This window comes from Anser brachyrhynchus (assembly GCF_964034855.1).
Source record: "Anser brachyrhynchus genome assembly, chromosome: 19".
NCBI classification, from domain to species: domain Eukaryota; kingdom Metazoa; phylum Chordata; class Aves; order Anseriformes; family Anatidae; genus Anser; species Anser brachyrhynchus.
In genome coordinates this window covers 2,641,334-2,666,218 of record NC_137712.1, presented here as the reverse complement: position 1 = coordinate 2,666,218, position 24,885 = coordinate 2,641,334, and the positions used below count along the sequence as shown (strand labels likewise).

General features: G+C 43.3%; 1 protein-coding gene across 4 annotated transcripts in view; it reads left to right on the top strand.

Moving 5' to 3' along the window:
• DAB2IP (DAB2 interacting protein) overlaps window positions 1-24,885 on the top strand; it is a 224,554-nt gene that overhangs the window by 44,743 nt on the left and 154,926 nt on the right. The window contains exon 1 of one of the 4 annotated variants that reach the window (XM_080562026.1): window positions 7,266-7,427. The exons of the other annotated variants lie outside the window; for them this stretch is intronic. The gene's annotated coding sequence lies outside the window, so the exon portion shown is untranslated. Of the gene's footprint in view, window positions 1-7,265; window positions 7,428-24,885 lie in introns of those variants that run through there. 4 annotated transcript variants of the gene reach the window in all.

Sequence of the window (24,885 nt, the reverse complement as noted above, 5' to 3'; positions counted from 1 at the left end):
AGCTCCTTAGCCCATTTCCCTTTCTTCTCTCTCTGTCACCTCCATAATTAATTAAATAAATAAAAGGTAATTTGCTGGAGACGTTTGTCCTTTTACTGTGGAAAGCAATATCCACCTGACATGCTTATAGGAAGTTGGAAAATCTTGGTGCTGTTTGTAAGCAGGCCTGAGTTTTTGTTTCCTCGAAGTTGAAGAATTGTCGTTTTCAGTATAGGAAAGAGTGTTTTCTTGGTAAAGTGGCAATCTGCCAATGCAACAACACGATTGGGTATTTACAGCTTAATTTCAGGAATCCACATAGACTTCGTTCCTCTTTCCTCCACTGCAACTGCTCCTGCCAGCCTTTGTTGCCAGACTTTCTCTGGGAGTTCAGTCTCACTTAATTCACAAGGAATGTGGTTCCCTCTTCCATACTTTGGTGCTTGGAGTCTAGATTTTTAGTGAGCTTGGAGCAGATTTTTGGTAAGCTTCACAGATCTGACCTCCCTAGAGTAGAGGCTGCCAGGCTGCAGATGTGAACCAGAGCGTTGAGGTGCAGTCATTAACATAAGAACTTTGCATGCATCTGTGATAACTATTTCTTTTGCTTTTTTATATAATACAATTTTCCTTTGCCAAGGAAATGTAATAGGAACTATTTTAGTGTTCTTGGGAGTATTTTTGCTGGCTCTGAGCTCCCCTGAATAGATGCCGCCTCCTGCTATGATGTCATTGCTGCTGGTGCTTGCCAGAAGACTATCCAAATCAAAAAAGAGAGAAAAACAAGATAAGGTAACAAAATCAAGATAAAAAATGGCTACCTTGACTTCATTTAGCTCAGATGAAGCATAGAAGCCAGTGTTTTAAACAGAAAAGGAACAGCAAGCAAGAAAGAAGGGCTTCAGAGAAACTGGAGTAGTCTGGTGGCACACAGGGTAGAGCGGAGAAGCCCTGGTCTCTGTTTCAGGCTGCGTGAAACCATTTTTCAGAACAGCTGTGGAAGTGAAAATCAGCAAAAGTAGGTTTGATTTGGATTTTCCTCTTGGAAATGTTGGAAGCCATTCTCTCTTGAGATCTTTAAACCTCCATCCACTCTTTTCTCACAGCAGTCCATGCCAGCTGCCTGGCTCTGGGGTGGTTTGCCTGTGGTTCCCTGACCCGGGACCCCTAACCACTTCTGCTGTGAACAGGGTGTAGTGGGGCTGCATGTGAAGGGCTTCTCTTGCCTTCAGCCTAGGGAATTTAGTCTTGAAAAAATACAGCCAGAGCTGTATGGCAGTTGTGTGAATCTCTAGAATAATCAAAATCTGATTTTCAACTGTATATAATATTTTCCAAAGAAAATTCAGCTAATTTCATCTATGCCTTTGTCCTTCAAACTTGTCTTTTAGATAGTATTTCTTTACAAAGCTGCGATGTCTTACTCTTTGACTTTTATGATGTCTAAAGCAGTGCTATTCCTGTTATATGGCTCAAAAAATAAAACAACTTCTGAGCTGTTAAAAGAATATCAAACAACGGTGGTATTTCTTCAGTTTTATTGGTTTGGCATTTAATTCCCTGGAGTTAATGCTTTAAAATAGTTAACTGCTACATTTAAATCAAACTCAGTCAAAAACGGTAGTGATTTTGTATGTATCCTTCTGCAAATTACAAAGAATAACAGCGCGTTGTACTGTGAGCTGGAAATGAATTCCCAAACCTACGCCGCGCTACCTGCTGGCCTTCTGTACTGCCTGGCTGCCCTTCCTGGGGCTGCCGTGCGGGAAGTGGAAGGCTGCTCTCTGACCTCCAAACGCTGCGTGGGTGCTGTGCCGGGAGCTGCTGTGGGAATAACCACAGAACCACAGCGGCGATCCTCTCAGCCGTGACCCAGAGACGCACACTTCCTTTATAAGAAGTCGTTGAGGCTTCAGGGCCCTTAGTTCTGGGGTTCTCATTACTGGGAACTGTTACTTGGCAAACTGCTGTGATAACTTGGCGTCGTATGCCTTCAGCAGGCTGAGGACAAAGCTGGAAGAGCCATAGGTACTTCCATACGGGCCTGTAGAGTAGCCATAAATACCTACAGACCAAATAATAAACGGTAATCTGAAAGGGACAGCATTCAGTAGGAGGACAAAATGTGTATTTCCAGGCTTTCTTGTGGAAACCATGTGCAGCATCTCTAGCTTCTGATCCTGACCTCGGCTGCCTCACGGCAGGAGAAGGAGGTCCCTCGTTTGGAGATTACAGCTTTTACTGAAGTGGCACAGAACTGAAGGCAAAGAATAGTGCCACCGAGAACGAGTCTCGTACCTCACTTCACTTTTGCAATTGGAGTTCTAAAAGGACTAATATTAAATGGTCTGTTGACAACATAGAAGTACCGAAGCTCTAGTTTAAAATCAGGGTCTGAAAATAGGTGTCTTGAGAAAGAGAAATGGTTGGAGAAATGTTTTAAACGTGCACATTTCCTTTCGCTGCGCATAGAGGATGCGGTTTGGGTTAGGGCAGTGTGTTTTTCAAACTGCAGTATGTGAAATGGCTGCTGGGTACGTCTGGAGCTTATAGATTTGCACAGGAGAATTTCGTGATAGTATTAATTGGAGAAATGGTAATTATTAATAGGATTAAAACGAAATGGAGAATACTGATAATTTATGCAAGCTTGTGCTTTTAATACAGTTTGTGTGGGTGAGTTCAGGGGGGAAGCAAGATGGAACAAGTCTGTTCTTTAAAAAGAAATCCTTACAGAAAGTTTCATACCTTAGTACGTATGGGTTTGTCAATTTTCTTGTAATTTTGTCCACATGGTTTTATCTCTAAAAGCAAAGGCCCCCTCCTCTCAAGTACCGCCCCCCCCCAGAAGAAGCGTAGCTGCTGGCTCCAGAAGGTGACACGAGCTTTCCTTCTGACAGTGCCTGGGGAAGATGGGGAATAAGAGGATGTTCTGACAGCCAGGTATTCAGGGCACTGAAAAAGACTTTTTTTATGGGTGGAATTAAAGAGTCAAGAAGAAAGAACAGGTTTACAACGTGTCGGCCTGCTTGTCACACTGTCGTGCTAAAAAGGCGAAGGTCTCTTGCAGTGTTAAGAGCAAACCCCTTCCAGTTTTCAGGCCACGGGGCTAACCAGCTGCCTGGTTTTGAAAGAGCTACCAGTGTTCAGGTCTAAGACACTTTCCTCAAGGGAATATCCAACACAAATTTATTAACATATTCAGCTTTGTGACAAGAGGTTTTTCCTTCCTTTGTAAAGAGTCACCAGTCCAAATAGGTCGTTTAGTTTTCTAAAGACATTTACAAATTAACAAGGAAAGACTTCAGCCCTCGTATTACAAGTCTAAATTAAATTTGGGGTAGGGAAAACAAATTTGTGTTGAGCTTCATCCAGCATTGAGTCAATACTAGAACAGTCCAAGAAAAAATCAGCTGGATTGTCTTATTTTATGTTTTTCATTTATGTATGTTAGGGATGGGAACAGAACAGACAGTAGGGGGAAGTGCTGTTCTCCAGTACTGTATTTTCGTATTTTTGTTGAAAAAGGACAAAAAGGCTTTTGTCAGACCCCAGCACCTAGACGTTTTGATATCTGGCTGCCTACCACCTTATTTTTGGCCATCTTCATTTGAGTCTTTTCAAGTAACTCACCCTCATCTGCTTTGTCATTAACCCTTGCTGCTCTCTAGGCCACATAGCACAGATGATTGAAAGCCATTGAGCTTTTTTTTCGCCATTTAGCATTGTCTATAAATATCTTTTTCTGATGCCACTGTCCTAGTCACGGTTGTTCTGGCTTTCAGTCGTAGCTTTTAATTCAAACCAAATTAAATTCCATTATGTTAAGGTTGTATTTGTCACAGCTTTCTTGTTGATATGTGGGATTTCCACAGGCTAACATCTGTGCTTGCAAAATAACTGTGAAAAGGCACCTGAACTGCTTCGCGTCCCGAACAGGCATGAAAGCAAGAAACTACGACATGTCTGCAGGAGTAGGGACACGAGCTACTCAAGAAGTAGGGAGAAGGCATTCCTTTCTCAGATGATGCAAGTTTGCTTTGTGTTTTTGGTTTGGTTGTTGTTGTTTGGTTGTTGTTGTTTTTAGCTATTGGTAAATTGCCATGGATAAAGAGGACTGGTTTATCTTCTGCTGTCTCAAAGTTTTCCATATATAAACACGTCCTGAGGCTGTGGATAAGCTCACCTTGTTTTTTATGAGCCATTTGATGTTTGCTGCCTGACTTTTTGACCTCTGGCATTTGGTGCGTCTAAAAGAAATGGTACATTTTTTAAGCTCCCCCTCCTCAACATTTTGTGGATGGCTGATCAGATTCCCATCCAGCTCTCATTGCCTTTGCTCTCGTTCAAACTCTGCTTTTATGTGCGGTGGAGTAGAACTGATTTTGGGGTGGTGCAGACGGGAGGAGAACCAAGGCCTGCACGTTCTTTATTTCATTGCAATCCCATCTGCCCAGTAACTACTCCAAGTTGCAAGCCTCAAATCTAATAAAAAGGAGAAATAAAGTCATGGAACACTGATGATCAGGACTGACTCTATGAAGAGCATTTCTCAGAGCTGCACGGACACCAGGACCACGCACAGCACACAAGAAGAGGTGTGCAGTCCCAGCTCCTTCCTCTGCCATGGCTGCAGAGAGCCGTCCCGATGAGAATCCCTCTCAAACCCGGAGAAGTGCTAATGCCCATCACAACAGTTACACCTCTGTCTAGTAAAACAAAAACTGGTGGAACTCATGCAAACTTCTACACAGTCCATTGTTAGTCTGAGTTTATGCAGTATTAACTTGCTTTTTTCTTAAAACCGGGAACGTTCTTTCTCTGGTAAGGGTCCCATCAACGCTTTGGAAAGGTGTTGCCATTTTGTGTGGAATTACAAGAAAGAAGTCCGAATCTCTTTGCTATCTTTAACCAGAATGACCAAGAGGGAGTCATTAATAAAGAGAAGCAGAATTGCAGAACTGTATTTTCTTCTTTCCTCGATGAAGAAAATTTTAATAGAAACTCAGTTCCTTGGTGAGCCAACAATTTAGTGTTTGCATTTCCTCTGCTCTTTTTCACATTACAGTGTTCTTTAACTAAATTAAGAAATCATCTCAGCTAATAATGTGCTCTGATTTCTTCAAATGGAAAGAGTTTGTATGAAGTCTGTTCATGTTTGAAGAAGTGCAATGTGATTTTACTTGATATAATTCAGGTTGAAGACCTTGCGTGTTGTAAACTTGCCAATATTGTAGAGATTTGTAAATTAATCAGATTGCATACTCTCTACAGTATAAACATTTCTGAAAACATGGGTTCTTTGTCAGTAAATCATTTCAGTTTGGTCTTGGTGTTCAGTATCATATTGCTTGCAAATGGATCCCACATCAAAAAAAGTTCTTAAATATTTTAAGCTAATTATATATGCACATATTTTGGTGAAGGATAGAGATGAAATATAAATCAAAAACCAACACAGAGAACTATGTTTCCCATTGGATTATGATTAACTTCCTCCTACCTTAAAAATACTTGTATCCAAGTGGATGTAACGTGGATATTTTGAAAACCCTATAATGTTTAGGAGCTAAGTGTTTGCTAAGTGTCTGTCTCTTACAGATGCTGTAGATACGTTCTCTGGAGGTCTAGCCGTGGAACAGTGTTTTCTCTGTCCTGATTTCTAATGAATTAAAATCTAATTTTCAACTAGTGAATGGCTAATGTGCACCTTAGAAAAAGATGCTGATTTTCTGTTTGGGATTTTGCCTTTTGTCAGGAAGCACTGAAAACTGTCAGTCCTTCATTAGTTGTTTCTTTTACTGCTTGAAAATTTTCTTGAGAGATTTTATCTTGTCCTGTTAATTGTCTGCATTTAGTATAGCTTCTGCTTGCCAGAGTTCCTACCAGTTAGAACTCATTTCAATAAATCATTCTAGCTTTGAAAAGTCTGGGCTTCCAGTCATGGTAATTTAGAGGAGAGGAGGGGTAATAGGAACACGAGAGCTTTGCCAGCTTGGTGAAGCGGAAACTCTCAAAAGAAGATAAAAGTTTATCCAGGGAGGTCTGTGATGGGAGAAGACTGTGGATATCATTGTCTTGTAGGTGGGATTAGTATTTCATCTCTGGGGATGGAGCAAACATTACTGTGATTTAAAGTGGTTTCAGCTCCCTTTGCCAATTCTCCCGCAGTATACCAATGTGCAGCGTAACATTTTTCTGGCCCTGGGGAACCAGTGATCTAGCTAGAGTAAGTTCGTTCAGAGATGCTGGAGCAAGCTGCTTAGCACTTGTCTCTGATAAGTGCAGTTGATCGCTGCCTTGCTTTTTTGAGTAGTAAAATTCCCACCCTCAAATTTCAATCTGTTTGTCATCACTTCGGGCTTGCATACAGTAGATTTATTTCATTCACAGATTTATTCCTTTCGTGGTTTCAGATAACCAATGTCTGTTAAGGTTTGAGGTAGTAATCTTCTTATTTTATTAAATCCTTTAATATGGAACTGGCTTCAAAGTTCCTTGCTATTACTACTACCGAGTGCACAGCAAACTTGCTCCTTTAAAGTATTTCTTATGGCAAGCGGGCATCAGTGCTTGATGGTAAAATAGAGTTTTACCAATAGAGCTAATGGTAATCCATGAAATGTGATGGCAAAATTGTTTGGCAAACTGTCCTGTCTGGGGTAAGCTTGGAAGTGTTCTTTTTCCTTCTTCTTTTTTTTTTTTTTTTTTTAATTGCTACTGGGTGTTGTAAGCTGTATGATGCATTTGATAGCAGTCATCAAAATTTACAGCTATCACTATAATCTCCTCGCTGCTGTCAACCATCTGCATCACTCCTCATGTGCTACAGAAACTGAAGAGAAAGCAAGTACATAGAGTTAATTTTAGACAGCGCATCACTCCTGTTAATGGAGTTTTGTGTGCTAAGTGCTACCACTGTGTAATGTTGTGCAAATAATTCAGTAGAAACCAGAAAGAATTGGCACACGAGTAGATTCCGTGATGATTTATAGCCCTTATGGCTGTGTTACAGGTATCCGAGGCCAGGCTGCAAAATGTCTGAATCATACAAAAGCCTGGGCAATTACTGTTGTAACCTCTGGCTCAAATATTTTCAGTTCATGGAATCTGAACGTGATGTGATCTGAACAAAGAAGTCAGATGAGAGCCTACAAGTAGTTGGTGATTATACACAGGCGTATACACCTGCTGTATGCACCTGGTGAAGTGCTCCCGACAGCTGAGAGCGTGCAGAGCACCCCCTGGCCTCTAGAGTGAAAAAACCTGATGTGATTCAAGAGAAACCTTGGCAAAAAAGGTGCTGAAGCACTACTCTGTAAAAGAGTCAGCATTTATTTAAGCCTGTGGTACTTTTGCTTTTGGCTGTAGAAAAGGCAAGACCCTGCAAAGACGGAGCAAGCACGCAGACAGCGGGGTAGCCTGGGTCCTACAGCTGAATCCTCTCGGTAATGTAACGGTGTACCGTTCTGGGGTGTGGGGCGAGTCATTTACTCCGTGCTTCTCTTTGTCCATCTGTAAATAAAAGTTGCCAGATGTCTCAGCTAGTATGCAATATCCTCTATTTCACCTTCAAATCCCTTGATTTGTTTAGAAACACATGGAGTATTACCTTGCCCGTGCTCCCCTTATATTTCAGTACAGAACCTGAGTTGAAATAGGGGAAAGCAAAATTCTGGCCACTTTGTTTAGGCTTAACTTGAGCGGTCAGGATTGGTGCCATGACATCTGCATATAGCAAAGCCTTCCGGCATTATATTTAATCTTTATGGAGAGGTGAAGGGTTTCCCACCATAAAAATGATGTTTTTGATCATAGTGTTTTAACTTTTATATTACTAATATGCAACAGATAAGTTAGTGAAAGGAAAGTTAACTGAAACTGTCGTTTTATATCTCCCCAGTTTTTTTCATTGGGAATCCATTTAAAAGTACACAGTAAACCCCTCTTCATCTCCTGAATGTCTCTGATTAGCATAACTTAGAGCTAGTTCTTGTGAATGAGGGGATTGTACCCAGGTGATTGCAAAAAGGTCTGCTGATCTTAGCTTTATAAATATTATTCTGAATCTAACTTTATTAAAGTAATTTGTGTAACATGAGTGAGTGCCTTGCAGAGCTCTTCAAATGCAAAGACCACACACTGTGTAATCTTTGGAGCCAATCCTAATCTTGGCTTTGCTTTTCTTAGCAAAAAATGTAACTCGGTGATTATAAAATTTAGCTAATACTTTATCTCTGCAATTGGAATCTTCTCACATGAGATTGTTCTACCCACGCTCTAAATCCTGCCTGCATTATCTATCACACTTCGCCTCAGAGAACTGGAAAACTGACTTTACAGTAGCTCAGCAGACCAATTATGTTCTAACATAGTGAGGTATTGCAGGAAAGTACTGGTGGGTAGATAAAGCACCTTTCAGACTGCCTCTGACAACTAAAAAAATATCCAAACCCTCCTCTTTGCGTAATTGTTTTCCTCCCCAGTGGCAAGGCGCTCCAGAAAGCGAGCGAGCGGCTCTCCTAGCAGGCACGCGGTGACTAAAGGTCAGCAAGATGAATGGGGCTGCCCGCGGCCACGCAGCCGGCTTGCCAAAGGCCCAGGCAGGCTCTCGAGCCTCCCACCCTCGTGCTCAGACTGGGTCTGGGGCCCGGTGGCCAGGCTGGGCAGTGGGAGGGGGCCAGGCTCTGCTGGGCAGGGGCCCTCCGTATGCAGCCCCCGGATGGTTCTTGTGCTGGTCAGCTTTGCCTCTTTCTCCTGTTTTCTGCCTACTATTTTGGTTGCTTGACTGAATCTCCAAAATTGACTATATCACAAATCCAGCTGGAGAAATGAGCCGTTTGCCATCAATTTAACTGTTTCAGTAGGAATGTTGTGACTGGAGATTTTGCTGTAGTCTGCAGGTTATGAACAGCTACTTTGGATTGGAAGAGACCTGAAAGAAACCTGCGTGTGGTGCAGCTGCCTTTAAAGAAATAACTAGCAGTGGGTTTGAGGTTACCACATAGGTTAAAAATAAAAAAAGCCAGCATGGTGCACTGGTTGACTGGTTGGGCACAGTTTCAAGGCCGCTATTATTTTGAGCAATTAATGTTGTGTTTTATTAGTAATGAAAGCTGGGGTTATTTTGTACAATGCTGGAGCAGTAAAGTGTGACTAAGCAGAAAGTTGAACTCTGGTGTGACATTACTTCTGCAATTTATAACCTGCCAGTGCTGCTTGTTCCGTATATAAACCAAGTTTATTGGTATTCAGGCTGATTGTGTTTTCAAGTCACTTAATAATTACATCTGAGAGACACATAGCTTCGAACAACTGAGTGTTTTATAAGTAACTGGAAAAATACCTAGTGTGACATCTCTTCTTTGAGGCAGTATAAAGACAAGCTCTTTTCCTGGTGGTCTGTTTTGAATAAAGTGATTTCCTTGAATAAATATATGCACTGCAGCTTGAGGGTGGGGTATCCAAGTGCTTGCAGCCTTCTTACAAATTGGTAATGTTTCCAGCTGTTTTCTTTTTGATTTGGAGGATGAAGAATCTATCAAAACTAAACTTGAACTTATTTAACTGTCAGACATTAAAAAAAAAGGAGAGATTACAAGTAGTACAACAGTTCTATTTATTACCTTATGGTGCATTGTGAAATGTCTTTGGAGAGAAGCAAAATGACTCTTTCAACACCCTGTAGCAGACCACGGTAGGGATAGAAGAGTGCTCCTGTCACTTTATCACTTTGTCTTGTTTAAAAACTCCAGGCTTCTCAGTTACGTATTTTTTATTCATTAAATATATTGGTGATCTCTTAGGTAATTGTTCCTTGGTGAGCCTCAGAGGTTACAGTTTGCCTTGATTGCCACAAGAGCTTTGGAGGATACCATGCCAACAAGCCACTTCTGGTCACCAGACGCAGGCATAACAAGGTCGCGTCCACCAGCTGAACAACACACTAACCATCAACTCTCCAAACTTTTGCTAAGCTTTTATTTTCTCAATCCTTTTCTGCTTCTCTAGGTGTAGAAGCCACTTTAACCCGTGATGTTTCTGCAGCCAGCCCCTGAGGGCCCAAGCAGAGCTCTAATTGATTGTCTGAATTGTTCAACTTTAAGGGTCCCGCAGTTACTGCTCAAGCTCTGCTGAGTTACTGCACAGCTTTAGGCAGCAGAGTTTTACTGACTGCAGCAAATAAATTTGCTGTGCTTTATGGAGCACGGAGAAGCTTGTTTTCCAAATTTTAATCGTCTCAATAAATTGTCTTAAGATTGTATTCTGTTAAACCCCGGGAAATTAATGAGAGCAATTAAAATATGGACATTATTGGGAAGGTGTGATGGTAACAGTGCAGTTAGAAAAACGTTGTAAAATTTGGTAGAGGGAATAATGAGGACAGTAAGGATTGTAGAGATAACAGAGCACAGCTACCCAGGAATCCCCTTCAGTCATGCTTTTTACCTCCAGAGACTCTGATATCCCACTGGGGACTAACTGGTTGTGCTATTTGATAATAATTCGTCCCAGTCTTTATATGAAGACATATCCCAGAATACTCCAGTCTGTTCTGTGAGCAGAAGGCCCCACATGCATGTAGTTCAATCCACAGACCGCATGGAAGACAAAGCATTGGGGTTTATTTTTGCACCCTCACTTGGGTGCCACTGCTGGAATCTGGGGCTGTGCGTGTACCCAAAGGGAATGTGAGGTGAAGCACTCCCCTCTCCAGGCAGGGATACTCCACCGCAGGGCTGTACGTTTGTACAGCTACGCACGTAGGATGAGGCTCTTCCTCCTTCAGGTACTTCAGCTTGTTTCCCACCTGCTCTCTCTCCTACTGATGCTAGGGCAGCTGATATTCTGAATTTGTGAATTGCTGCCTGTGAGAGTACAGCGCTCTGCCTTCCTTTTGGCCAGGGACACCACTGTATGCTCCTCCATGCTTTGCGAGTGAGAGTCCCCATTCCCTAGGCAGCACCATAATAAATGTGATTAATGACACCACAGTGCAGCAGGATTCCAATTACAGGCTACAATTTTGTTATTCTAGGACAGTGCCTCTTAATCCTTTTCTTTAATTGTGAATGCACTGAAGATCAGTAGCAGAGTGAAGTTCCAAATACCAGCGTACAGCTCACCGAGTGACCTATGCGGAATTCAGTAAACACCAGCTGATAGCACGGAGTGAGACAGAGAGAAATGAGAGCCCTTCCCTGCCTGTTCGATCTTTTTCCTTAAAAGAGACCATGATCAAGAAGTGCCCTGAGCAGTGTAAATGAGGCTCGGATACCTGGGAAGGATTTTCAGCTTACACATCACAGAGGCGAGGAAGCATCTGTAATGGTAATCAAACAGCTCAGGTAGAGAGATTGTGGAAGGGGCATTTCCATGTCAGCTGTAGTTCTGGATCATTCAAGATGAAAACAGGAATTACGGCCACTGAACTTAGCACTTTCATCCTTAGAAAGCTTCTTCGCTGAAAATGATGCATTTCTTTCTTTCTTTTATGCCAAAGAGTAGTTTTTCTGTGATGCCATTTCTTGTTTGTTCACTGACTTGTGTAGTACCAACAATATTGGGAGTGAGGAGTGACTGTAACGTTTGCGTTCCAGGTTTGTGTCAGTCTGCCCTCAAGTGTGTGTTAGTTCAGTAACCCCTGCTTTCCCTTAAAGTGCCCACATGGGTGAGCCTTGCGGTTCAATACTGTAAGAGAAGTAATAAAGGAGTGCGATTCTGTGCTATGTGAATGACACTCTGGTTTGTAATGTTACTTTTTTGCTTTTGAAATGTCATCATAGTTTGTATATGTGGTCACCTACGCATGCATAAGAGTTTGTGTGTCTGTGTACGTACCCAGATGCAGAAGGACATGGAAATAGTTAATGCAGAGGGGTTTGTAGAGGAAGGCTGTGTTCAACGGGGAAGTGCAGTGGGATTAATGGAGTGTCCTCTGACACCAACAAAGTGATCAGCAGCATCAACAAAAGTACGTTGATTCCATGACTTGAGAGTTTGGTGTTAACGCTTACAGCGGTAAAGATTTGTACATTTTATTTTCAGCCCCTTCTTGCCGATGCAGTAGGTGAAGGGAGCGCTCGTTCTTCTCTCTGAGGGAGCGGCCGCGTACCGTGGGGTCAGGCAGTGCGTGCACTACACGATTCCCGGCCTTTCCCAGACCTGCTCTTTGGATAGCTTTCAGATCTTTATTTGAAAGATTAGAATGTTTTCAAAAAAGATAGGCCAGGTTGAAGCCTCTTCATTGCTGTATATCAAAATGTTCTATTGGGAAGCTCCGGTGATTGATCAGCCTTTCTCCCTGCAATTACAGATGAGGAGCAGCAACCAACAAATCACGCCGTGCTGGTATATGAATTACTGAGGCGCTCTCTGTGGTCTGGCCGGCAAATCATTAAATCGAGGAGAGGAGCAGGGGGCAGCCTGGCTGTTCTCACCTCAGCACAGCAGCTGAGGAAGCTGCTGCCTGTCTAAATCAATCCCGTTCAGAGAACTGGAGCGCTGGAGACACGAGTCTGCGGCCACATAAATGACACGTTACAGCTGCAATCTCGGGGGCTGCACCTAAGGCAGTTCTTTGAGTTCCCCAGTCCTGTCAGCCTACAGGGAAGAAAACGGAGGCCATGCTTTGCTTTGTCAAACTTTTCTTCTGACCTTTAGCTGAATCGGAGGGATCTGGCCTGCAGTTAACCAATGGACGGGGAGTTTATGCACAGTGCGTGTCGTAGTGAGATTTTACAATGTGGGTCTTGGCAGATACATTTAATATCTGACAATTAAAATAGCTTGGCTGCCAAACACACTGAATATGGCCAGATTTTTACAAGATCCTGTGAATTTCTGGCCTTGATATTCATCGGAGGAAGGAATTCAAGAAGAGGAGGGAAGTATGGAAAACAGAACTCCTTACATCTTACCCATTTCCATTATTTCTTATGAGGAGTAAGAATCCATAACCTGCAAGATGGGGCTAAAGAATTATTTAGGATGGTCATAAGGCCAGCTCACTTTTAGAGTTGTTCCAGTTTCAGTCTTTATATAGTAATTTACCTTATGCTTGCAGTACTGAGTAATGAAAAATCTAAACAAACAGAGCACTAAGCCTCAATCCTACATGTAAATCTGTGCACATGTGCTGCAAACAAGATAGCACCCATGGACAGATTTGTTTGTGTTTTCGTGTGAGCCAAATGCTATATTTTTGCTTCTTTTAATTATTCAGTCCTGAAAGAATTTACTGTGAAATCCCACCAGGCAGAGATAAGACTGAAAACCTTGTAATCTACAGCTACACAGAAGGGTCAGTTTATGGCCTGAATGTGCTGGAGAATATAGATGCGGAGAGGATCTCTCGTAGTGAAATGGAATGAAAACCTGTGTTATTTTAGTGCTTTGCAGCATGTAAACTATTCCTGCTGACAAACCTAACGCCTGGAAAAATCATACGACTAAATCTAATCCAAATTTGCTATTCTGATGATTTTTTTCATTCTCAAATTAATTCAGGTTGTCAGATTAATTCAGTCCCAGCATGGCAAGGAAAAGACAAATTAATTAGCTTAAGCTCCATGAGAGGGGGATTTTTGTCTCCGTGCACTTGGTGTGAGGTTGTGTGGCACTGCCCTCGGGTGGATCGCCAGCAGCAGGGGCAGGGTCCCTTCAGCTCCTCACTGGCCCTAGCACCGCTCCCAGCCGAGCGAGAAGAGTGTCAGTGAAAATATGTGAATGCCCTTACGGTTTGGAGGAACTGAAGGCCACGTTCCTAGTGGAGATATGTTTTTTAAGCTATTTATGTATTCTCCTGAGACTGCTCAGGAATCACAAGTAATGCTTTTAAACAAAATACAATGTTTAGCCATAGAAAAAATGGCCAGGTCTGGCCTGGAAAGAAAAACAGCCTTTTTTTTTTTTTTTTTTTAATTGTTGGATTCCTCAGTATCTGGAACTCTTGCAAGTAGTAACCTTGTTACCTGTAAGAAAGCTATGGTAAGTGGGCTTACTGCAAGGGAATCCCCTGACATTCCTACTTTGAAGGTTACCTCTCTGCTGATGTTATGTACAGATGCACCATCAGATCGAGAGTGAAGTCTCTCTCACCTCCTTTAAAATATCAGCAACCAAAGAGAAGACAACACTTAATTCTTTTTTTCAAAAGGAAAAGAAAGTCTTGTCTTGGGAAGAAGGGAAATCAAATAAAAAATTTAATGCTAGAGAAGAAAGGCAAGAAATGCAGTTGCCATGGAAACCAGAGCATAAGTAGAAAGTTTCCAGCAAAGAGCAGAAACTAAAAATGAAAAAGCAGAGTGTAGAGACCTGGCAGGTAGCCAGCAGCTCCGCCAGCCTCTTTTCTCCTCTTAACTTGGTGAGATTTTCTTAGTCATCTTGTGCAGTGTGCTCCACCAGGACAAGTGGGTGACAGCATTGCTCGAGATGAGGCAGGCTACACCAGAACGACGCTGCGTGCTTCAGCTGCTGCCCCTTCTTCCACTGAGCAAGGGAAAAATCTCCGGGGGCTGGGCGTAATGTCCCAGCGGGTCTGGGAGATAACTTGGAGACGGGCAGCTTGTCATCTAGTGGTCCCAAGTCCTTCTTGATTCTTACCCTGTTCAAGGTTCTCAGAGGGCATTGCAGCAGTAAGCCAAGTTACTCTTCAGAGCTAAAATACTTCTCTGGTCCCTGTTTAGTAGGGAAACAGGCACCCTACGGCCTGCTCCAAGCCCTGTGGTGACTGGGGCGAAGCTGGAGCAGCACAACTCCGATCTCTGTCCTCTGCTCCCCTCTCGAGTCACATGCTGCTCCTTTACAAAGGCCTGACTTTGTACAGGATGTTTGGCATCTGCCTATTGCATGTGACGGATTTCTGAAAGCAGGGGCGTCTTTTAGACATTGAGTTCTATCTAGGACTCCGGGATTGTTTGTTGCTAGCACATGTTTAAGGCAGTTGTATGCAGTGAAGTATTACAGTCATTGGATTAGCAATTATTAATTCCTCATGCTTTTTAGCATGCCATGGAAAAAAAGCAGGTGGGGAAAGCTGGGAAAGTTACCCTGCAGTGCTGTAAAGCCCTCGTTATGGCCAGGAACTGATGTGGGTGAAAGATTTTGAGCATACTTAGGACTGTGTGCTATTACAGATGGAAGTAATGAAACCTACAGCGCTCAGACTTTATTGAGACGAGTCATTCTGGAAATTAAGCATGTGTCTGAGAGTTTTGCTAGCTTGGATCGAGACTGCTCAGCATCCTACATGATCGACTCCTTTTTCATGAACAAAATGAAAGACCGTCCTCCCCCAGGTAGAGCCCCGGGGAACCTGCCCCAGCTCCTTGCTGACAGCATGGGAAGGGCTCCGGATCTCTGCTGCTGCTTCCTGCTGGACTGCGCCGTGGCTCTCCCCTGCACCGTTTCCCTGCCTTGCATGTGTCTTATTTAAATATTACTGCAAAACGAATTTTTTATTACTTTTTTTTCCTTGAAGTTGGAGGTGTTTTAAGGAAATGCTAGCCCGGCAGTGGATAAAATTCAGCAGTGGAAGCGACCAAATACCGCCTTGTTTCAGGGCTTGAGCAGCTCAGCTGGGGACCCCGGTGGGGTTTCCTGCAGGTAAAATGGGGGCAATTTTTGGTGAAGCGTCTTTAGAACGTTTGTATGAAAATGTCTGTGCAGCAAACGCAGAGTGCGACCTCGTGCTTATTTTCTAGGTGGCCTTTAATGCCAAAGGCAAATTTTACTCAGCTAAAACAACACGTGCGAGAGGCCTGGCCGTGGTATTTCAGTTCCTGCTTTCTGGGGGAAGAAAAATGATCTCAGCTCCGCCAAGAGCTCCTAGAGGAGGTTTTTTAAGGGGAAAACAGATCTTGGGAGAAAACGTGACCTGCCCGCTTAGTCTGTGCTCTGGGGCCGGCGGGGACAGCACAGGGGGTGCCCATGGAGGGGGGTCCCGGGGGTGCCCCAGGGGCTCCCCGCGGTGCCGGCGCTCTCAGGCCGGCGGGGGGCAGCAGAGCCTCGGGGCTGCAGCCTCGGGCTGGGAGAGCTGGGGGTGTCCGGGAAAAGTTCCCCCTCCGTTGCATTTGAGTGCAGGTGTGCATGCAGAACCCAGCGGCGTTCCAGCAGGTTAAAAGTGCTAACACGGCACTTCGTGCTTCTGGGATTTTCTACTGAACAGGCTTCTGATTTCTGCATTCTCTGTGCCCTGTGTGGATGGCAAATGTTATTTTGTGTGTCCTCAGAACGGTCTGAGACCTTCAAGGCTGTCTTTGCTCTACGTGGCTTAGTTTGAAACTATCTAATTTCTGCAGAAACGGTCAAAAGAGGGATGGATTTCTGGGTTTATTTATTACTTAGGAATGCTCAGAAAAGCTGGAACAAATCAAATAAGACGGCTACGAGTAACATATGCAATGCAAAGCACAGACACCATTGGCAAAACTTCGCAGTGCCCTGTAATATGTGGATTTATCCACAGCTATGTGTTCTGATATGAAACGCACAGGTGACATTCCCTAACAAAAGAGCACTGCAGTTGCTGCCAAGGTGAGGGTCCAGGTAACTCTGTAACATCACGCCTTCTGTGTAGTGTTACCAACAGAGGGTGAGTGCAACTGTGGGTTACTTGATGGAATTGCAAAGAATGAGCATTTGGGGAAATTCCCTGTTCCTGTTGTGTTGGGATGTCTGTTTTCAGCGTTGCTGTTAAGTATTTTACCACTTCAGAGTTGTCAGTGTTTGCCAGACTGCCTGGTTTAGATGAAGATGTCTTATGCGTGCAGGGGAAATCTGTACCTCTGAGCAGAACGGGTTCTGTGAGAGCAAAAGTGCCTTTGCATAGCAAGCTAGCAGGGCCCTCCAAAATCCCTTCGGTTCAAGCAGTTGTGGGATCTGCTGCATTTAGCAGAATGGTAAGCGTGGGGTCCTGATCCGGGTGAGACTCTCTGAAGGAAGAAGAACGTGGTCTTTTCCAAGGCTGATTACTAACTTGGCTCTCAGCTGCCAAGACAAATACAACACCTGTTCTCTGCCCCTCATAGGAGTTTTGCATCTTAGCTTTGGCTATCCAGAATCTCCTATATTGGGAGCCTGCATGCTCAACAAACAGCCTTCTCAACGTGGGGTGAGGCACGGTGCCTTAACCTAGGTGCTAGGCCTGCCACACTGCTGAATTTGGGGGATCAGTCCTGTCCAAGCTGGGGCAGTGGTAGCGTAAACTGTTCCAGAGGTTTTCAGAGCTCAGTGTTACAGAAATGGTGAGGGATATTGTTCAGCTGATGTCCTGACCTGAGATGTACTGGAGTCAGAAAATTAATCTAAGGAACTTCCTTAAATGTCTTTTACTGGGGGTTGGGGCTGGGTTCCAGAAGGCAAAATGTGCCTTTCCCAGATTCGTCCCTGATCTTTTGCCCTACACCTTCCATTAGCAGTTCTGTGTACGCTGCTCTCTCCTCCCATCCTATCAACCCTAACAGCCTTTAAATAGCCTCTAGGCGCTGAGCGAGGATTACCATAATGTTCCTCCTCCCTCTGCAAGCTGCTCTTGGAAAGAAAGATGAGAATGTATTGGAAATGATTTGCTCGTATGTAGTTCATAGCCCAATTTTTAACCCCCTGCTTATACCATTGCCAGGGCTGTCAGACCAGTAACCTCCCCGCTAGCGGCCCTGCCCACCTCTGTGAGCAGCCTGCACCGTGTGGTTACCCCTACGGCTCCGGAGATCTTACCTACCCCTCCTGAGGGCAGGCACCCACACCGTAGCGTAGTATCAGTGCTGAAGAAGAGCTGCGAGCGGAGGGTCAGTGTCCCTACTAAACCGTCTTGGTGCTGTTTTTTCTCATCCAGCGGAATTCCATTCATTCCCTGTCAGAAGGGCCTGGTGGACTCGGCCTGTGCCGGCCTCGCAACAGCCTGTGAATAGTTCGGGATTGCAGCTCTGTGGCCTCTGACTGTACGTTCCTTTAATGCGTTCACAGCTCCTCTGGGAGGACTAAGCCAGGAATAACCAACACTTTCTTAAGCCAGGCCTCCTGCTTTGTGGCTCTGTTTCTTTTCGGGCTGTGTACGTACTGCTCTTCTCCCCAGCTCACACTTCCTTATGTTTTTGCATGGCCCATGCTGCAATTAGGTGCTATCGGCATCTGAGAGGAGGGTGCTGCATCCAGTGCTTTCCATTTTGCTGGCTGAAGGAGGACAAAGGACTCTTAACATTTCTCTGCAGTCGCCTCTTGGCTTGGCATACTGTTCATTTCAATAATAAAGTGTTTCCTTTCATTCTCAAACAGTCAGGCCCCTGCCAGAGCCATAATTGTTCACAGATGACTCATTTTGGCTGCAGGATCAAAACGAGGGAAAAGTGCTGTTTGCACAGTCTTTGAAACGTACAAGATGGGAAGAGATGTTCACGCTTGATATTTGTACCATATGTTGTTCCTAAATTTTATTACAGAGCCTTTACATTTCAAAAGAGATTCTACTCTTGTCCTGGGGACGATTTAGAAAGAAAAAGATAGGTAGAGTTTTGAGTTAGACTGAGACTACCAAAGGCTGACTGTGTGGTTTCTGTAGGGGCTGTGCTGCAGTGGGCAGTGCAACAGGGCTCGTTCTGCTGTCACATACTGATGAACTGTGCAGTGCTTGGGTGCTGCAGGCTCCCTTGTGATTTTTATCAACTTCACATTGAATATCTCATTCTTTGTAGAATTTGTTTGGAAATCTTGCATTTTCGGCTGTAGCAGGTGTTTGCATTTACTTCTCTGGTGAAAACAGTGAATGTAATGCCCGTTGTGAGGCTCAGCACAGAGGCCGAGGACCAAGTTACTTGTGTTAAGACGGGGAATAAGGAAATGATTGCTGCATTGCTGTCCAGGAGTGACCATACGTTCTGTAAACCAAGAACAATTATTTGTGTCTCCTAGGAAGAGTGTTTTAAGGCACCCAGCTATTTTAAATAAAACACCAGTTCTGACGTTTTAGTTTGGAGTGTCTCTTATCAGATTATCAACCGGATCTCCGCACAGGGCTTGCGAGGTGGTTCAGACAGCCCTGATGGTGTGACGAGTTGCAGAGGTGGATCGTGACACAGCAGAGCTTGGGGACCGGAAAGGTTAGCTGATTTCAGCACGGTTCCACATTCACAATATCCCTGGTATGGCCCTTAGATTGTCGTATCTGTGCTGGTTTTAAGGAGGGTCTTCACTTTCTGCGAGGTACTGAACTTGAACAGTAACTTCTTTCAGACCAGTACTGTGTTGCTGTGCTTAGACTTCATGCCAGAAGGAAGAATGTAAATTAAAATGAGCTCCCAGTGGTATTTAAAATTGATTGAAGGATTTCCAGTTGGTTTTGTAAAGCAGTCTTTAAAAACAATAGATACTTTTTTTTTTTAACTTGTTAACAGGGTGTGCTTTTAAAATGGATGGTGTTTTCTGTGATACACTGTCATGTACGTCTGATAAGGAAGATGGCTAAAGAGGATACTTGCCAAAAACATTCCTTAGGAGTGTATTCTGGTGCCAAAAAACAAGTAAAAGAAGCAACTGTAGTTGTAATATAGTTTGCAAATGATGTGGCAAGGAAAGGAAGAAAATAATCTGTCACATGGAAAATGAAGTTTGAATTGTGTGTATATAAATTGGTGATTTGTTATAGGACTGTACGATCATTATCAGGCATTTAAACTTGAATAAAGGGGTCTAAGCTATTAATGAGTCAGGAAGTAAGCTTTACGTAGCATGTGTAAACAATTTAATCTTTCCTTCCACTTGTCAACAGAGATGTTGCTTTCAGTGCGATGTTACCATGAGATTAAACACCCCAAGTGTTGATTCACACCGCTGTGTAAATCTCACGTGCCCTTATACAGCGCTTTGGAAACATCTGCACAGCAGTAGGTGGGTAGGAAAGCGTCTGCTTCCCTCGCAGCGAGCTGGATTCCTCGGATAGGTAAATGCTGTTTGTGCACAAAGTCAGTTACTAAACGGCCCTACCACCTGTAAAACTCTTCTCCCCACCTGGAGTTGGAACAGAGCAGATTTCCATCCCAACAAGGATAATGATGCCCTGCAGCAACTTTCTGAAAGGTGGATCAATTTTCCTGGCCTTTCAGCACACCACATAGGAAAACCACTATGTCAGAACATGCAAAAAATAGCTGACACTTCTGCTTATAACAACACGTTCGGCATACCAAGCCAGTGATGCCAGACTTCTATCACCTTAGGGACTAACATAAAAGAACTTTTATTTCCCATCGAAATCATAATAAAAATATTTTTGACCAAATATTTTTTCTCAATATTTGACTTGAACAAAAAATCTATGTATAAAATAATAATAATAAACTGCAAGGAAAAAAACTGCACTGCCATATGGTAAATGAGGTTAATATTAGCACAAGTCTGGGAAAAAATTCCCATCATTGTCTGTTACTGTAAATACAGAATTTCTGAGCAGTTGTATTACAAGGCTGAAGTGAATCATCTCCGAACAATCTCTACAACTTTCTTCCTTCTCCCATTGAAAAAAATGTCTTGTGCTCGTTGGGTGTGCATTGCGTGGCTCTTTCTGCGCCGAGCGAGAGCGAGAGCCGGTGTCGTCTGTCGGGGGGATTTCTGTGCGGCCGGATCCTCCTGCTAAAAGGAAGTCTGTTTGTTTTAGTCTGGCTAGTGAAGTGACCCCTGTAAATAGCAGTGCTAGCTCGACTGTACTCAGAAGGAATAAAAGAACTTCAGTGCATACATTTCAGTTGGCTGTAAGTTGAGTTCACAGCAGACCCCACGGGTCAGCTTGTAGAGGTCATAACAGAGTAGTGCTTTAATTTTGTCTCCGAGAAGGAAATGGGAGATCTTTGGAAACCCAGGGCTGAAGTTACTCTGTTAATCACTCAATGAATCATTGTTAACATTTTATTTTAGTAATAAGCTTTTTGTAAAGAATAATCGGGCTTAAACAAATATTTCCTCCCAGCAGCTACTCATGGCGGACGCATGGTGCTAGGAAGTGTTGTGCTGTTCCCAGCTATGTATGGGGGGCTTTGTTCGATGTGTTATTTTGAACAAGATTTTTCTTTTCGCTGGGATGTTTGCTATGGGAATTTTTGCTATACAATAGAGATTGTACATTCATGTGTGTTGTTTTTTTCTTTTTTTTTTCTCCCGAGTTATTTAAAGCAGCAGACTGTTTTGAGGCATTGGATGCGTGATTCTGGCAAAAGTTTCTTCATCAATTTGTGTTGGACTTCATGTGGTAAATTACTTAGTTCTATGGGAATCTATAGCACAAATCTTAAGAGAGATTTAGACTTCCTAAATTTTGTAAGCATCACTGCCAGTCAGGTTATAAACCAAGTTATCTGAGTGGAGCATCCTTTGTGATTAGGAATACATGCCAGTAACTTCAGAGTAAGTTAACTGATTTTATTTCGGTCTCCCCCAGCTAGCTGGAAGCTGCTGTGGAAAGGCTTATGTTCTTTAGCTCTATTGTTCTGCTGGGAAGTGGTCAGGAAGCGCTCGGCTCTGAGGTCAGTCTCTGGGCTTCTTCCCTGTTCCCTTGCAGTACCGAGCTCGTTGCGTGGCGCAGGAAGCGCCTCCGATTGGGTTCTCGCTGGCGTTCCTGTAACCTGCCTGGGGACCGAGCAGCCCTTCCTACGTGAATCACTCCACGTGTTTTTCACCAGGCACTCCACGTCCTTCCAGCACAACGAACAACATGTTTGTTGACCTTCTGTTTGCCTGTTCCACACTGCTGGAGCTGGTGTGTTGTACCGAATCCCCCCTGTCAAGAAGCTGCCTGCTATATAGCGAAATGAAATGCTGTGGTCCAAAACTCAGCTCGTTGGTTGACAGATTTGTTGGGAATTGGAGGTAGAATTCCTAGGCTCTGGTTTTATTTCTGGTGCTTCTGTCTTTGTGCGTGATATTTGACAAACTCTTTGTTCATATTTTTCAGATATATGACAAGTATTTCTCAAAATCAGGACATTATGCATTAGAAACCAAATAATTGACTTTCCTGCTTAACAGTTGGCACTTTCATTTGAAAGTTGTCTTTACCCGAGTGAAAAAGAGACAGTCTGCATGTTTTAAGTACACTGAAAAGCTGAACAAGTATTTGCAAAAGCATCACCGCTCTGTTGGATGAAAGACACTGTAGAAAAAAAAAGATATTATTATGCTTAATGCTTATTCATTATGAGGGGATTGTGATGAAGCTCATTTAATTCTTTGGGCGAGGGCTAAGGGATGAGGGGTGTACGCCTGGCTGTGCCACAGCCTTCCCACGTGGCCCTGCCCGAATCCCTCGGGGCTGCAGTTCTCCATTCATGAAGCGGGCATGGAAATCATCCTGCCTCCAGGGAGTGCAATGGTGTGTGCATTTAGCTAGATTGGGAGTGCTTTGGACAGGGAATCGTCTCTCATTTGGTGGTGTATGCAGATCCCAAAACACCGTGACACTGGTCTCCTTGGGATCTCTGGGCACCACCACAGTAAATATATAGATAGTGATTGTAAATAAGCCTGTGTGTAGGGAACACCCACGCTAAAAGAATTCGTGCCCTGATTTAACTGATATAAGACCTCCTGCACTCTTGTTTAATATTATATTATCCACACACAAATTCTTCCTCTTGCTTTTTTAATGTTGACACTGCTGTTTCTACTCATTAATATCATTAAATATCTATATTAGATAAATTAACGTTCCCACTTCCATTTGGATTTCATCACCATACAGGCAGCAAGAATATTCCGTGGAGTAGCTACCTCATAAATAAATAGAGAGCAGTTAATTCAGTGTTTAAATTTAATGTAAATCTTTGTTTCCATTCTGATTCCAAATCTGTGTACTGGTTGTTGCAAGGCTATCAAAAAGCTGCTGCAATCCACCTAAGGTAGTAAGGAAATTAATTTGTCTCTGCATGGTCTTAAAATAATCATTGTTTTCCATTAAAATATTGAAAAGAAGTATTTCACTTTTATTGTGGGTATGAAATTTCCCTTGTTAAGTCTTCAAATATGTCACTGTAGATTCTTTAATAAGTGGAGTTAAAATGAGAAAACCTTATATTGTTTTTCTTCCAAAAAAAAAGAGAATTGTACTTTAAAAGCTTTTAAATCAAGTCCATTCTACCTGAACAGAAGAATTTTAAGAGTTTTTTTCTGACCTATGATTTTTTTTATAAGTAGATAAATTTCTCTGATGCATTTCTGAATATTCTTCTGTTTGGAGGATGTTCTTATTTGGAATTGCTTAACAATATCGCTTCTTTTGTTGTTGTTGGTTGGTTTTGTTTTTTTTTTTTTGTTTTTGTTTTTTTTTTTTTTTTCCTTGAAGGGAGGCGTAGGAGCATGGAAGCCCCCGCTCAGACTGCAGCAGGTAAACTTTTCAGGGAGGACCCCTTCCCCCCCGTGCTGATTAGCGTAGAGAAGACCTTTTGAAAGCCAACCTGCTGGGGGGTTAGGACCTGGACAAGGATAGAACCGAAGAGTTTCAATGCAAACTTCCACTGCTGCTTGAAAGCCAAAGTCTGTTCTACTTCTCTTCATATGTGTATAGCTGAATTGAAAGTTAAGTTATCCTTACACAAAGGAAATTACCTTCCTCTGTGGCTCTGTGTAGAGCTTATATATCCCTAGTAGCCTTGAGGCAATAAGCCTGGAAATCTTCCAGCTTCGTACTGTGCTGAAGTGGAGACTGCAGTGAACTTGTAAGCAGATTCAAGCGGGCAAATTTAGAGTGACTAAGATCCAGCAAGAACACTGTTGTATTTCTCTTTTGTTTAAAAGTACAGATACTTGGTAGAGATTATTCCCGTATTACTTTTGCCTCAGATTGCGAGAGAAATACAATCATTCTCAGAAGTAGTGGAGTTACATGTGACAGGAAAATCAGGGCAGCAATCGGACTTTTTCAGCGTCTTGATGATATGCCTGCAGTTCACTGACCAAATGGAAATTACAAATCCAGCTGATGTCCACTACTCCTCCCTATACTGGCCAAGGCAAAACAATTAAAAAAATATATATTTTTTTAAACTTTTGAAAGCCTCAGTTCAGTTCAGAAGTCAGCCTATGCTCATACCTTTACAAACAGAGCTTTTGGGGCCGGGCTGTGCCCTTGACAAGCATCAAACTTTCCCTCTCAGAATAAGGAACCCAAGCTCCTTGCCACGAAGTCTGAGGGAGTTAAGAGGAGCGATTGTTTCCCTCTAAAGCCCTTTGGGAAAGCAAGAGGTTTAATGGTAGGGGCTGCCTTGGGAACGTGCATTCTGAAATACAGTCATTATTTTCCCAGCACTAAGCAATAAACAAATGATAAAAAAGCCGAGTGTTAGCCACTGGGGAGGCAGGGCCTCCGGCTGCCTCCACGGACCCAGCAGCCCCACTGTAGCTGCGCAAACCCTCAGGCAGCAGCCTGCGCCTTTTGATGTCAAAGCAAACAAGTCCGTGTTTGTGTAGCTCTCTGTCCCAGAACCTATTTTGGTGCTAATTAAAAATTTATTCACATGCTGTTAGTTTTGGTAAAGGAGCGAAATAAATCCAGTATTAAGAGGGCTTATAAGCAGGTTAACAGACGCGGATGACAGCGGATGTGAGGTTGCCTGTGGATGCTCTAATTTTCCTCTATATCTCAGTGGTGTATGGGACTGGATATGTTACCGAGGCGTTATGCTTTGGTGGGTATTTAATTTCATGGGTTAGGTTTCTGTTCGGTGTTTGGGGCGAGGAGTTACCAGCCCCAAAACCACTGCTATGTTTGGCTCCGTTTGCTCCTCTTATGGAGAGATTCAGCGGAGCCCAGCAACTGAACTCATCCTCGTGCTTTTTAGAGGGAACAGCCAGACTGTGATGTGCTATTTTAGAGATAGAGATTTTAATATTGTCAGCTTCCCTCCAGAACAGTTAATATATCTA